This window comes from Lontra canadensis, unplaced genomic scaffold, assembly GCF_010015895.1.
Source record: "Lontra canadensis isolate GAN:19392208 unplaced genomic scaffold, GSC_riverotter_1.0 scaffold30, whole genome shotgun sequence".
NCBI lineage: Eukaryota > Metazoa > Chordata > Mammalia > Carnivora > Mustelidae > Lontra > Lontra canadensis.
In genome coordinates this window covers 15470476-15481159 of record NW_022631024.1, presented here as the reverse complement: position 1 = coordinate 15481159, position 10684 = coordinate 15470476, and the positions used below count along the sequence as shown (strand labels likewise).

The window sequence follows — 10684 nt, the reverse complement described above, 5'->3', positions numbered from 1 at the left end:
ATGAAACGAAAAAGAACAGAAACAGACAAAGCAACAGGTCCACACAAGGGAGGCGAGGACAAGTCAGGAAGCGTGTTTAATTGGCGTGACATGGAAGACATACATCAGGAGAGGAGGCCTGGGCGCACTGCGGGGCCCTTCTCCACCCTGGGGCCTCACCCCGCCCCCACCTGCACTCCAGGGCGAGGGCCTGCTGCTTCCCCAGAGACACAAACCAGTGGATTCAGACAGGACGGCACCCCAAAAAGAGGCTCAGAGGGGGTTGGAAAGGCAAACAGAAAGAATACAACCATAGCCAGGAAACATTGCTTTTTTTTTTTTTTTTTTTTTTGGTTAAAAGTTGCCGAAATTCCTTTACAAAGTTGCAGGCACCGGGTGGGGGCACCGGGACAACACAGACTGCCCCACGGCCTCCCACCTCTGCAAGGTGCTCTGAGCCCCATGCTCGTGCCCGCTCTCCACTCCTTGCTTGGCCTCCCGGGGCGGGGGTCGGGGGAGCTGAGCAGACCCCTGCTCCCATCCGAGGGACAGAGGAACTGAGCAAGGAGCCACTTGCCCCGAGTCTCAGAGAAAGCCGGTCACTGAGTCAGACTGAGAGCGTATGGCCCTCCGTGGAGCCCCAGGCCCCTGCAAAGACCCCTGCAAAGACGTGGGGAAAACGGAAATGTACACGCTTCGGGACAAGGGGGAGGGGGTGGGAGGAAGGGAGGGCTGGAGGGTATTCTGCGTTTGTCCCAGTTCCGGGCAGTAGACAGAGCCTGAGCCTAGATGCCAAGACAGAAGATGGGACCAGCTGTTTATTCAACAAAAGCCTTTTATTCATTCAAAAATCAACCATTGGGTTTATTCCGCAGATATTAAAAAAATGGGTAGAGGGCAAGGCTTCCCATCACGGTGCCCTTATGCTAATTAACTTGCTACCCCGGGAGGGAGACTTAGAAGAGGGGCATCTGGGAGACACGCTGCCGATAATACCGGGCTGAAGCCCAGAGCCCAGGTGAGATCGAAGCCCCCTCCTCCGCTCCGGCCCAGCTGGCCCGCTCCAAGCTCCTGTTTGGCCAGTTGGGGGCGGGGGGTGGGGGGAGCGGGGGGCGGGGCGCTCACATGCCTTTGCAGCTCCCCGCCACCAGGGGGCGCGCCTGCGTCCCCTTGGATTCCCCTGACTCGGAGGCAGGGCTGCGCTGGGAACCGGGTAGCTTTGCACAGGGCTTGCAGTGGGCTTTTCTCCAGGGAGAGGCTGCCTCTCCTGGGGGGCCAGGGCACCCCCAACCTTCTTACCCTTAGAGGAAAGACAGGTTCCCGAAAGCCCAGGTGTGCCTGTCGTCTAGGAAGTTGGCTGTCAAACAGAAAAGCATTTCAGGGGAAAGGAGGACACACATGTTTTCCTAGACGTTACTCAAAATATTACCAGGAACTCTGGCATTCTCCTCGGTGCCATCAGCACAGAGTGGGGAGGGGACGCTGTGAGGAAGAGGCCAGGGCCGCTGCTAGGGTCGGCAGAGGGACGGAGAGCCTGGCCACCAGTGGGTCTGGAACCCCCAGAGAGCAGCATGTGACTGCTCTGGGCCTCGGGTGGAAATCGCTGCTGGGGACAGAGGCCCACAGCTGCTCGGGATTCCAGATCTAGAGGCCTGGTGAGAGAAGGGGACAGAAGTGTCCCTGACCGGCAACATCGGGCACAAATGGCCAGTGTCCAGCACCCCATCAGGAAGAAGGCTGGCCCTTCCAGGGGCTCTGGGCTGTCCCGGGGCATGGACCCAAGGTGCGCCTGAGCCATGGGTCCACAAAACACCTGTTAAGGCCAAAAGCCACACCCATGGCTCCAAACCGGGTCAGAGGGCAAGAAGGTGGGAGGAAGGCCTCATAGGCAGATGCTCTATGGATGTCTGAGGGGGTGGGGTGGGGGCTGGGGGGGGCGCCACATGGGTAACCCTGGGTGATTCTGAGCTACAAGTCCCTTACCGAGATGATGCCTCTAGCACAGGCTACTCGACAGCTCCTCCCCACTGGGCCAGAGAGGCAAATAGAGGCTCAGGCAGGAGCCAGAGAAGTAATGTGACATGGGGAAGGGCCCCTCTCTCCCCAACTCCAGCCCCAAGCCAGCAAGTCAATCTCCTGCCCTAGGTTCCTAGATCAGTGCTGGGATCAGGTGGGGAATCCTGGGGCTTCTGAGCCAGCGGCCTGAGCAGGAAGGTGACCGCGGGGGCCTGGAGGGACCCCACCTACAAAGTCACCTGTGAAAATGAAAGCGGTCCTGGTACCCGTGGAATCTGGGGGCTTCCAGTGGAGGTGGAGGATAGCCATGGGCTCTGCTGAGCAAGAAGGGAGTCTGGGACTAGCTGAGCGGTCCGGCCCGCGGGAACGGACATGCAAGCCCCGCGCTGGCAGAGCCGTGCTCTGGGTTAATTAGCAGACACTCTGGCCTCCTGGGAAAGTGCAAAGTGAAGACCAAGGACAACTCAAAGTGAGAACCAAGGGCCAGCTTTTCCTCTCGTGAGGCTGGGGTAAGCAGGGAGAGGACAGGCTGCTGACTTTGTAAAGAAGCAGGAATTCTAGAGTCAGATCTGGACTGAGGGAGGCTGCTTCCCGTCCCAGAAGCCTTCCTTCGATGAGGTTCTCAGCCAAAAAGTTCTAGACCAAGAGTCCAGGAGGGACCAGGAAGAACTGCAAAGAGAGTCAGGTAGGTCATCTGACCCCACACACCACAACTGCCATATCCCCAGAGACTTGCGCCAAGAGACAAAATAGTGACTCAGGCTGTTCCCGTGTCTGCTGGACTCTGGCAAACTTAGCCACGACCGCAGAATCATAAACTGTAAAAAGCCCAGGTTTATAGTTATACAGCGTCGGTATGGAGGAGGACCTTCCAGATCAAGCAGCCCAAGCCCTCCTGGCTCTGCAGCGGGGGTAGCTGGGGCCCAGAGACGCTGGGGGCTGCCCACAATCACACAGCAGGGCCGGCCGCAGGCTTCCAGCCTCTGGCCCGAAGTCATCTGACTTTCCTGGTGGCAGCTCTGGGGCTATCCTGTCTCAGTGGCTGGTGGGGTTAGAAGCTTCCTATGAGCACATGGGGGCCACAGCCCCTAGGAGCGGTCACTACTGAAGGGGACTGCCTGCGGCCCTTCTCTCCTGCCCTCCCTCTCAGCATCTGAGCTGAGAGAGGGAAGGGAAGGAGGATGCTCTGTGGTCTCCTGGACAAGGCAGGCAGGCAGAAAAGCAAGTGGGAGAGAACTAAGTGACGGTTTTCAAAGTATCCACCACGGAGGGAGAAGGAGCCCTTCCTTCTGCTCACGTGCTTGCAGAGAGTGCCCTCCTCCCCTTCCCTAATGTACCCAGTACTCCTCTGCCGGTGCTGAGGCCCCATGCTGCAGCAAACACCAAAGCAAAGAGTTGTGAAACCAAAAGATGTCCCCTGTTCGTCCTCAGAAAAGATGTTGTGGACTCAGAGGAGGACACAGGATGGGGAGCGTGGACAGGAAGCAGAGAAAAGGGGTTCAAGAGGAAGCATTCGGGCTGGGGGTGGGGGGGAAACAGTGCATCAGCCATTTAAGAGACCTACCCTTCCCCCTCTCCACACATCAAGCACAGTATCTGGAAAAAAAAAAAAAAAGAGAGAGAGAGAGAAAGTTTTTTGGCTTCTTGGCCGCTGCCGGCCACCATCCTCCCAAGCACAGGTGGGCAGGGGGCAAGGGCGTGCACATGTAAACGGTAGGCCCCGCATCCCTGGGAGCTTTGGACACACGAGGCAGCAGCAACAGTTAACAACCAATAAATAAAAGATATCAATTCTATATGTATAAAAAAAACTCACTTTCCCCACAAAAAGCACAATACTGTTATCACACACAAAAATCATTCTCATCATGAATCATCCTAGCCACGCAGGGGGTTTCCGCTGCTCGAGGATGGGATGACAAAGAGCAGTAATCCGGCGGGCCCCCTCACCCCCCGCCACCCCGAGTGCACCGTGGCCGTGGCCCTGACTTCCCGTGGCCTCTCCGGCTGCCGAAGGATGGCTGAGGTGGGAGGCCATGTTCTCTGAGGTCAACGCAAAGGTAGCCTTCTCCCCATCTGTCAGTCTGCACCTTCTAGGACAGAAGGTAGTTTTGTTTTTTGTTTTTTGTTTCTTTTTCAAGGTCTGTTTGAAATAAAAAACAAAAGCACACGCACAGGAGAGCGGGAGGGACCCAGAGGCTGCCCGCGAAGCAGCCGAGTCCTTGGTTTTGCAGAAGGCTCGAGCCTTTTTCGTTTCGTGTTGGTTTCTGGACAAGCAGAGGTGGTTGGCGATTGGAGCCGGTGGCTTCAGGCGGCGGTGGGCGCAGGGCAGGGGGGAGGAGAGCCGGGGCTCACGGTTCCAGGGCAGCCCGGCCGGCTGTGGATGCGGAGAAAGGCTGGGTGGACACAGGAGGGCGGTGTTGGGGCAGAGGGGGCCTCACGGCTCGGAGGAGGTGAGTGGTTCCCAGGCATCTGGAAGACACGAGAAGGTGAGACAGGCCCAGAGCTGGCTGCCAGGGATGCACGCCCACAGGCCTGGGGGCAGAGTCAGCAAGGGGGCAGGGTGGCATTCTGTCACAAGTCCTGAAATTTAAGGTGCACACCCTCTGATCCACCATTCGGTATTTATCCTTCAGAAATAGATCAGGTGGGGGCGCCTGGGTGGCTCTGTTGGTTAAGCATCTGCCTTTGGCTCAGGTGATGATCCCAGGGTCCTGGAATTGAGTCCTGAGTCGGGCTCCCTGCTCAGCAGGGGTCTGCTTCTTTCTCCCTCTCCCTCTGCCTGCTGCTCGCCCTACCTGTGTTCTCTCCCTCCCTGTCAATTAAATAAAATTTTTAAAAAGGGGGGGCTTCCCTCATCAGTATTATCTATAACAGGAGAATAAAAAGGAAGGGAGCAAACTCAGTGTCCACTAGCGGGGAGCTGGCTGGACACCCAGGACACAGCCCGAGCATCACGTGACAGATAACCGTTGAGAACCAACGCATGGCGTGGCCTAGAAGCTCAGTGGGCTGAGTCAGCAAGGAAGGGCAAAGAAGACCCTAAGACCCCACTTCACACCCATTAGGATGGCTCTCCCCGAATACGGGGAAGTAGCAAGTGTTGGAGAGCATGTGGAGAAATGGGGACCCTCACCCTTGCTGGCGAGGAGGCAAGATGGTGCGGCTGCATGGAAACCAGTCTGAGGGTTCTTCAAAAAGTTAAACACAGAGTTAGCCCAGGAGCCAACATTTCCACTCCTAGGGATCCCCTTAGTGGATATGGCATCTGATTTTGGAGGGATACAGATGCTTTGGAACTAGACAGAGGGGACGGTTGCACGTCGTCGTGAATGTACGAAATGCCACTAATTGGTTCATTTGAAAATGGTTGATTGGAACCCACATTTCCCCTGAGATGGGGCGTCCTGCTGGCTCTGTCACTAGAGTACGTGACTCTTAATCTCAGGGTTGTGCGTTCAAGCCCCACATTTGGTGTGGAGCCTCCTTAAAATAAATTAATATTTAAAAAACATTTTTTTTTTAAACAAAATAGTTAATTTTAAGTTAGGTGAATTTCACCTTGATCTATTTTTGAAAAAAGGCACGGAGGACCGTCCTGTCTGTCAGCATCTACGCCATCCACAGATCCTTCCCGTAACCTGCTCCACTTAAATCGCACGTCTCTGCTCTCTTGACTGCGCGGGCGTAGGTGTCTGATCCAAAAGGGGCCACTTCCCAGATCTGTGTGACATGACCTGAAAGCATCATCTGGGTCAGTCAGAAGCGAGGTGGCGGGGGCCGTGGAAGAACAGCAAGGCCCCACGGGACCAGAATCGGGGGCCACCGTGGTGGAGGGAGGAGTCACTCAGGGAAAGGCCTGCGTCCTCTCAGCCTTCCGTTCCCGTGCCAACCCTGGGGCACTTGACTGAGTGTCCAATCACAAGCTTTGCCTTCTGTGGCAATCTGTGAACCCTTGTGATCTGCAGTGTTGTGGTTAAAACTGCAGACATGATGAAACTCATGAAATGCATTTAAATCCATGAATTCATGATTGTATGTTAAAAAAAAAAAGTCACCGGTCACCTCAAAATGACGTTGGGAAACCAACTCCTTTTGAAAACTGAAAAGGAGGAAGAATTGAGTATCTATCCTGCGTTTCCAGTTAAAAAAGTAGGCTTTGGAGTAACCAGATAGTTGACGAGGGGAAGATTTCCTGCGTAGAAGCAACCAAGCCACCGACAATGGACAGACTGCTTTAGGATGTCAACTACAGAATGAATGAATGAAGTGGTCATCACCAGTGGCTGCTGATGTAACCAGACCTCACGAGCTACCTGGTGGACACACACAGCCCCACCTGGGAGGTGTTCTCAACAAACAACAACCAGACTGAGGACCATGCAAGCCTGTAGATCCAGGAAGTACAGGGAACTGAAGAACACGTGAGAACCACCACAGGGGCACCATCCGCAAACCCCAGACGGATGACTCTGTGGAACATGTTTCTCGACAAAGAGTGAAGGGGAAACACAGATTAAAATAAATTCGAGAGACCTATTGACCAATTGCTATGGATGGCATTTACTCAGATTCTGATTCCAATGAACAAAACCCGCGAGGTAACAGGAAATGGGAATGCCAGCTACAGGCCGGGGCGGGGGGGTAGTAAGGCATTAGTATTGAGTTTTCTACCATTATGGATTTTGGAAAGGATCAATATTTTTCAGGAATACATTTTGAAATATTTACGTATAAAATAACAGAATGTCTTGAATTTGCTTCAAAGTAATTGCAAAATGCATAGGGAGGGTATAGACTGTATAAGACTGGTGGCAAATTGGTGATTCTGAAGGAGGATGGTCAGTAATGGGATTACACCATTCGCTCCACCACTGCTTGTGAATTATGAAGTTTTTTTAAAAATCCACTTCAAGATTTCAAGTGTCCCGCAGCACAGGACTCTATAAAGTATGGCCCAGCTCTACAACAGAATACTATGCAACTATTAAAAACAGTGGTCTCAAACCACCTTTCTACTGATATAGAAAACAGGATCACCCTTTTGGGGTGTCTCAGTGACTTATGTAACAGTAACTTATCTAACAATTAGGATACATTAGGAATCTGAGAAGGCAAATCCATTACCAAAATGATGGAACACAAGTTGGATATAATTACTACACAGTAGGTTCTAGGACAAGCCTGAGAAAAGGAAGAGGGCAATTTTGGGGAAGAGCTATAGAAAGGCTGTTTGAAAAGCTTGTCATGGAAATAAAGTCACATCTTCTTGGCCACCATGTTGCGGCTGACACTCAGATGGATGTCTCCATACATGGTGTTAGGAAAGCCCATGCAGACACAGCGTGACATGAACTTTGTGCCAAGTTGGGTAAAAGGCACTACAGATCTCTTTTCTTGGAGTGCCTGGGTGGCTTGGTTAAGCATCTGACTTCTGACTTTGGCTCAGGTCATGATCACGGCGGGGTCATGAAATCGAGCCCTGCATCAGGCTCCACAGTGGCCTGGAGCCTGCCTGAGATTCTCTCTCTCCCTTTCCCTCTGCTCCTTCCCCCAACTCCTGTGTGCTCTTTCTCTCTCTTAAAAAAAAAAAAAAAATCTCTTTTCTAAGTGTTGAGTCTCTAAAGGAAAACATAAATGTTTCCTATAAGTTGTTCATAAAAAAAAGAAAAAAAAACAGCCAACAACATATGGTTATGAACTCATTGTGGCTGAGGAAATACAAACACATATGTGTTCATAAAAAAACGTAAGGCAGAAACAATTAGGGTGATTGAAAAATAATCGCACACCATAAAGAAATTAGTGACACTGTGTGAGTTTTTCTGGGGGGCGGATATATCAAGAACCTATGTTTGTACCACTTTTTCCATGGCCTGCGGGAGACAAAGCAGCATGTCACAGGACAGCTGCCAATGAGGCCATTGGTGGTAATACACAAAAGAAGCTTCTGGGAAATGAGACAATGGATCATACACACCGTGGGGCTCAGAGCCACATACCGAGTGCTTCTAAGATCAGAGAAACAACTAGGATGATTCCTTTAGAAATTGGTTTGATTACATATCCCCAAGTGACCCAGTTACTGAGTATTAAGTTTTGTGAGTGTTCCATTCCTTTTGAATCACTCTAGACCCAAAATGCTCACAGTGGTTATATCTGGGTTATACATGAAGGTTTTTAAAAATAAACTTTTTGTGTTCTATTTCAATGTATTGTCTAAGGTCTCTTCAATGGAAAAGGATTTCTTGTGTAAATTCATCAACAGCACCAGCTGCCTCATAGAAGCCTCAGAACAGCAGAAGCCCCCAAAATAAAGCATCAGCAAATCAAATCTGATGATACGTAAAAAGGCTAACACATCATAGTGGAAGTGGAGTTTATTCTAAGAATGCAAGGGAGGCTTAGCATTCAGAAACCAATCAGTGCTATTCATTAGGTTAACACTCAAAAAGGGAGAAGAGTCATATGAACATCTTGATAGTTGCAGAAATTTTCTTTTATAAAACTCAACACTCTCCATGGTTATTTAAAAAAAAAAAAACAACTCCTAGGAGGGGTCCCTGGCTGACTCAGTTGGAAGAGCATGGGACTCTTGATCTCAGGGTTGTGAGTTCGAGCCCCATGTGGGGTGTAGTAATTGCTTAAAACAAATAAACATAAATAAAAACAACTCCTGGTGAACTAGAAAAGGAAACTTTCTAAATCTGATAAAACCTATCAATAGAAGACCTATACCAGACATTCTAATGATAATTATTGGACTAACTGTAACTTAACTAATCTAACTAATAGTGAATTATTGAAAGCTATCCCCCAAGACCAGGGGTAAGACAAGAATGCTCACCATCCCTACTCCTAAGTGACACTGCAATGGAGGGCCCAGCCAGTGCAAGGAAGCAGGACAAAGATGGTGGAAGGACAAGAGAGGAAAAAATAAAGCATAGACAGTCCCAAAGAATTGAGGGTAGGTTCTTAGATTTGATAAGTGATGTTAGCACGACCATTAGATATAACATTAATAAACAAAAACCAACTGAATTTCTAGAAACCAGAAATAAACGGGAAATACATTTTTTTTAAAAAATTGAATATCTAGCAATAAATCTATCATAAGATGTGAAAGACCTTCTAGCTGAAATCAATAAAATGTCCTAGAGGAAAAATATTTAAGACCTGAATGAATGGATATACCATGTTCATGGATTGGAACACTCCACACAACAAAGATGCCAATTCTCCCCCAAACTGAACTGTAGATTCACCTCAATCCCAATCAAATTCCACTGTGTGCATATGTGTGTATAGAAATGGATACATTGATTCTAAAATCTATATAGAAATGCACATAGCCTAATGTATCCCAGGCACTCCTGAAAAAAAAACCAGTGAGGGGTCACTTCCAAGATCAGGTTATAAAAAGATAGACGCCTGCAACTCGGGTTCTCGCTCTCCCTCCCTCCTGGGAAGCTCACCCTGTTGGAAGCCAGCAGCCCCATGCAGAAGTCCCCACAGTGACCAAGGCTGCCGATTCAAATGAGTGAGCTTGGAAGTGGGTGTCCCCCCACCAAGACTTCAGATGACACCGCAGCCCTGGCCAGCAGCTGAGGCTTATCTAGGTTACCTGAGGCTGAGGAGTTTCCCAGAACTTAAGTCTCTTGGTGCTAAACCTGGGACAGTCCCGGGGAAACGGGGATGGCTGGTCACCTGGCTGACAGCTTGACTACGTCCTCATGACAGACCTTAAGCCAAAGGCCCCCAGCTAAGCTGTGCCCAAATTCCTGATGTCTGATCTTTTCAGTGCCTGCTTTGAGGTAACCTAGCATTCAGCAACAGATAACTAAGATGGTACTTCCTAAAAGGGTTTGGTCCCCGACGTCCATGCTCACCAGAGAAAGGCAAACTAAAATTACAAGCCATCATGACACCCCCCCACAAAATGTGTAAAATGTCAAAGACAGGAAATATCCGGCATTGGCCAGGCTGCGGAGGAACTGGAACTCTGAGACAGTGCTGGCAGGGTCCAAAATGGGGGGCCACACGGGAACACTCGAGTGGCCTCTAGTGGAGCCAACGCACACATAACCTATGTCCCACAATCCTCCCCAGATGCACACTGAGGGAACACCTTGTCCATCCACCAGAAGGCCCGTTCAAGAATGACCTTGTGGGGGTGGTCAACGCCCCCATTCCTCGCACACAGCACAGAGGACAGAACAGAGAGGAGGCAGACAAAAGAGGTAGGGGAGAATCAAGAAGACAAAGGGAGACAGTCCTCTTGCGGCCACAGAGGCCTCTCCGGGCGCTACGACTCAGCACGTCCAGCAAACTCGACTGGATGAAAAAGAAACCGTATCTGAGCTACTGAGCAAGAGACTCGGGGCTCACTCAGGGCTTCCACGGGCCACACACGGAGGTGCACGTGGCCCTCGCTCCCCACCCTGCTGCCTCCCAACAACCGTGCTTTTCAAAGCGTTTCCAATCCAGGGACACTTCTACTTAAGCAAACTCTCGGGCCAAACTGGGGCATATAAAAATGACAAAGATAGAGGGGCTGTAGCTGATTGTAACTCCAGCTCCAGGCCACCTCCTACCAGCTCAGCTCCAACTGGACAGGCCCCGAGGACCCCCAGGAGACCCAGTGAATCCCAAGTGTCCTGTGACTGGCTTCCCACTCACCTCCGCCCCT

The 10684-nt window shown here is 50.9% G+C and overlaps 1 protein-coding gene across 1 annotated transcript in view; it reads right to left on the bottom strand.

Annotated features, from left to right (window-relative positions):
• Nucleotides 1-3773: 3773 nt before the first annotated feature.
• The window catches only part of NCS1 (neuronal calcium sensor 1), a 47096-nt gene continuing 40185 nt past the window's right edge, over nucleotides 3774-10684 (bottom strand). Inside the window, exon 8 of the mRNA XM_032866089.1 lies at nucleotides 3774-4467. The gene's annotated coding sequence lies outside the window, so the exon portion shown is untranslated. The remainder of the gene's footprint in view (nucleotides 4468-10684) is intronic.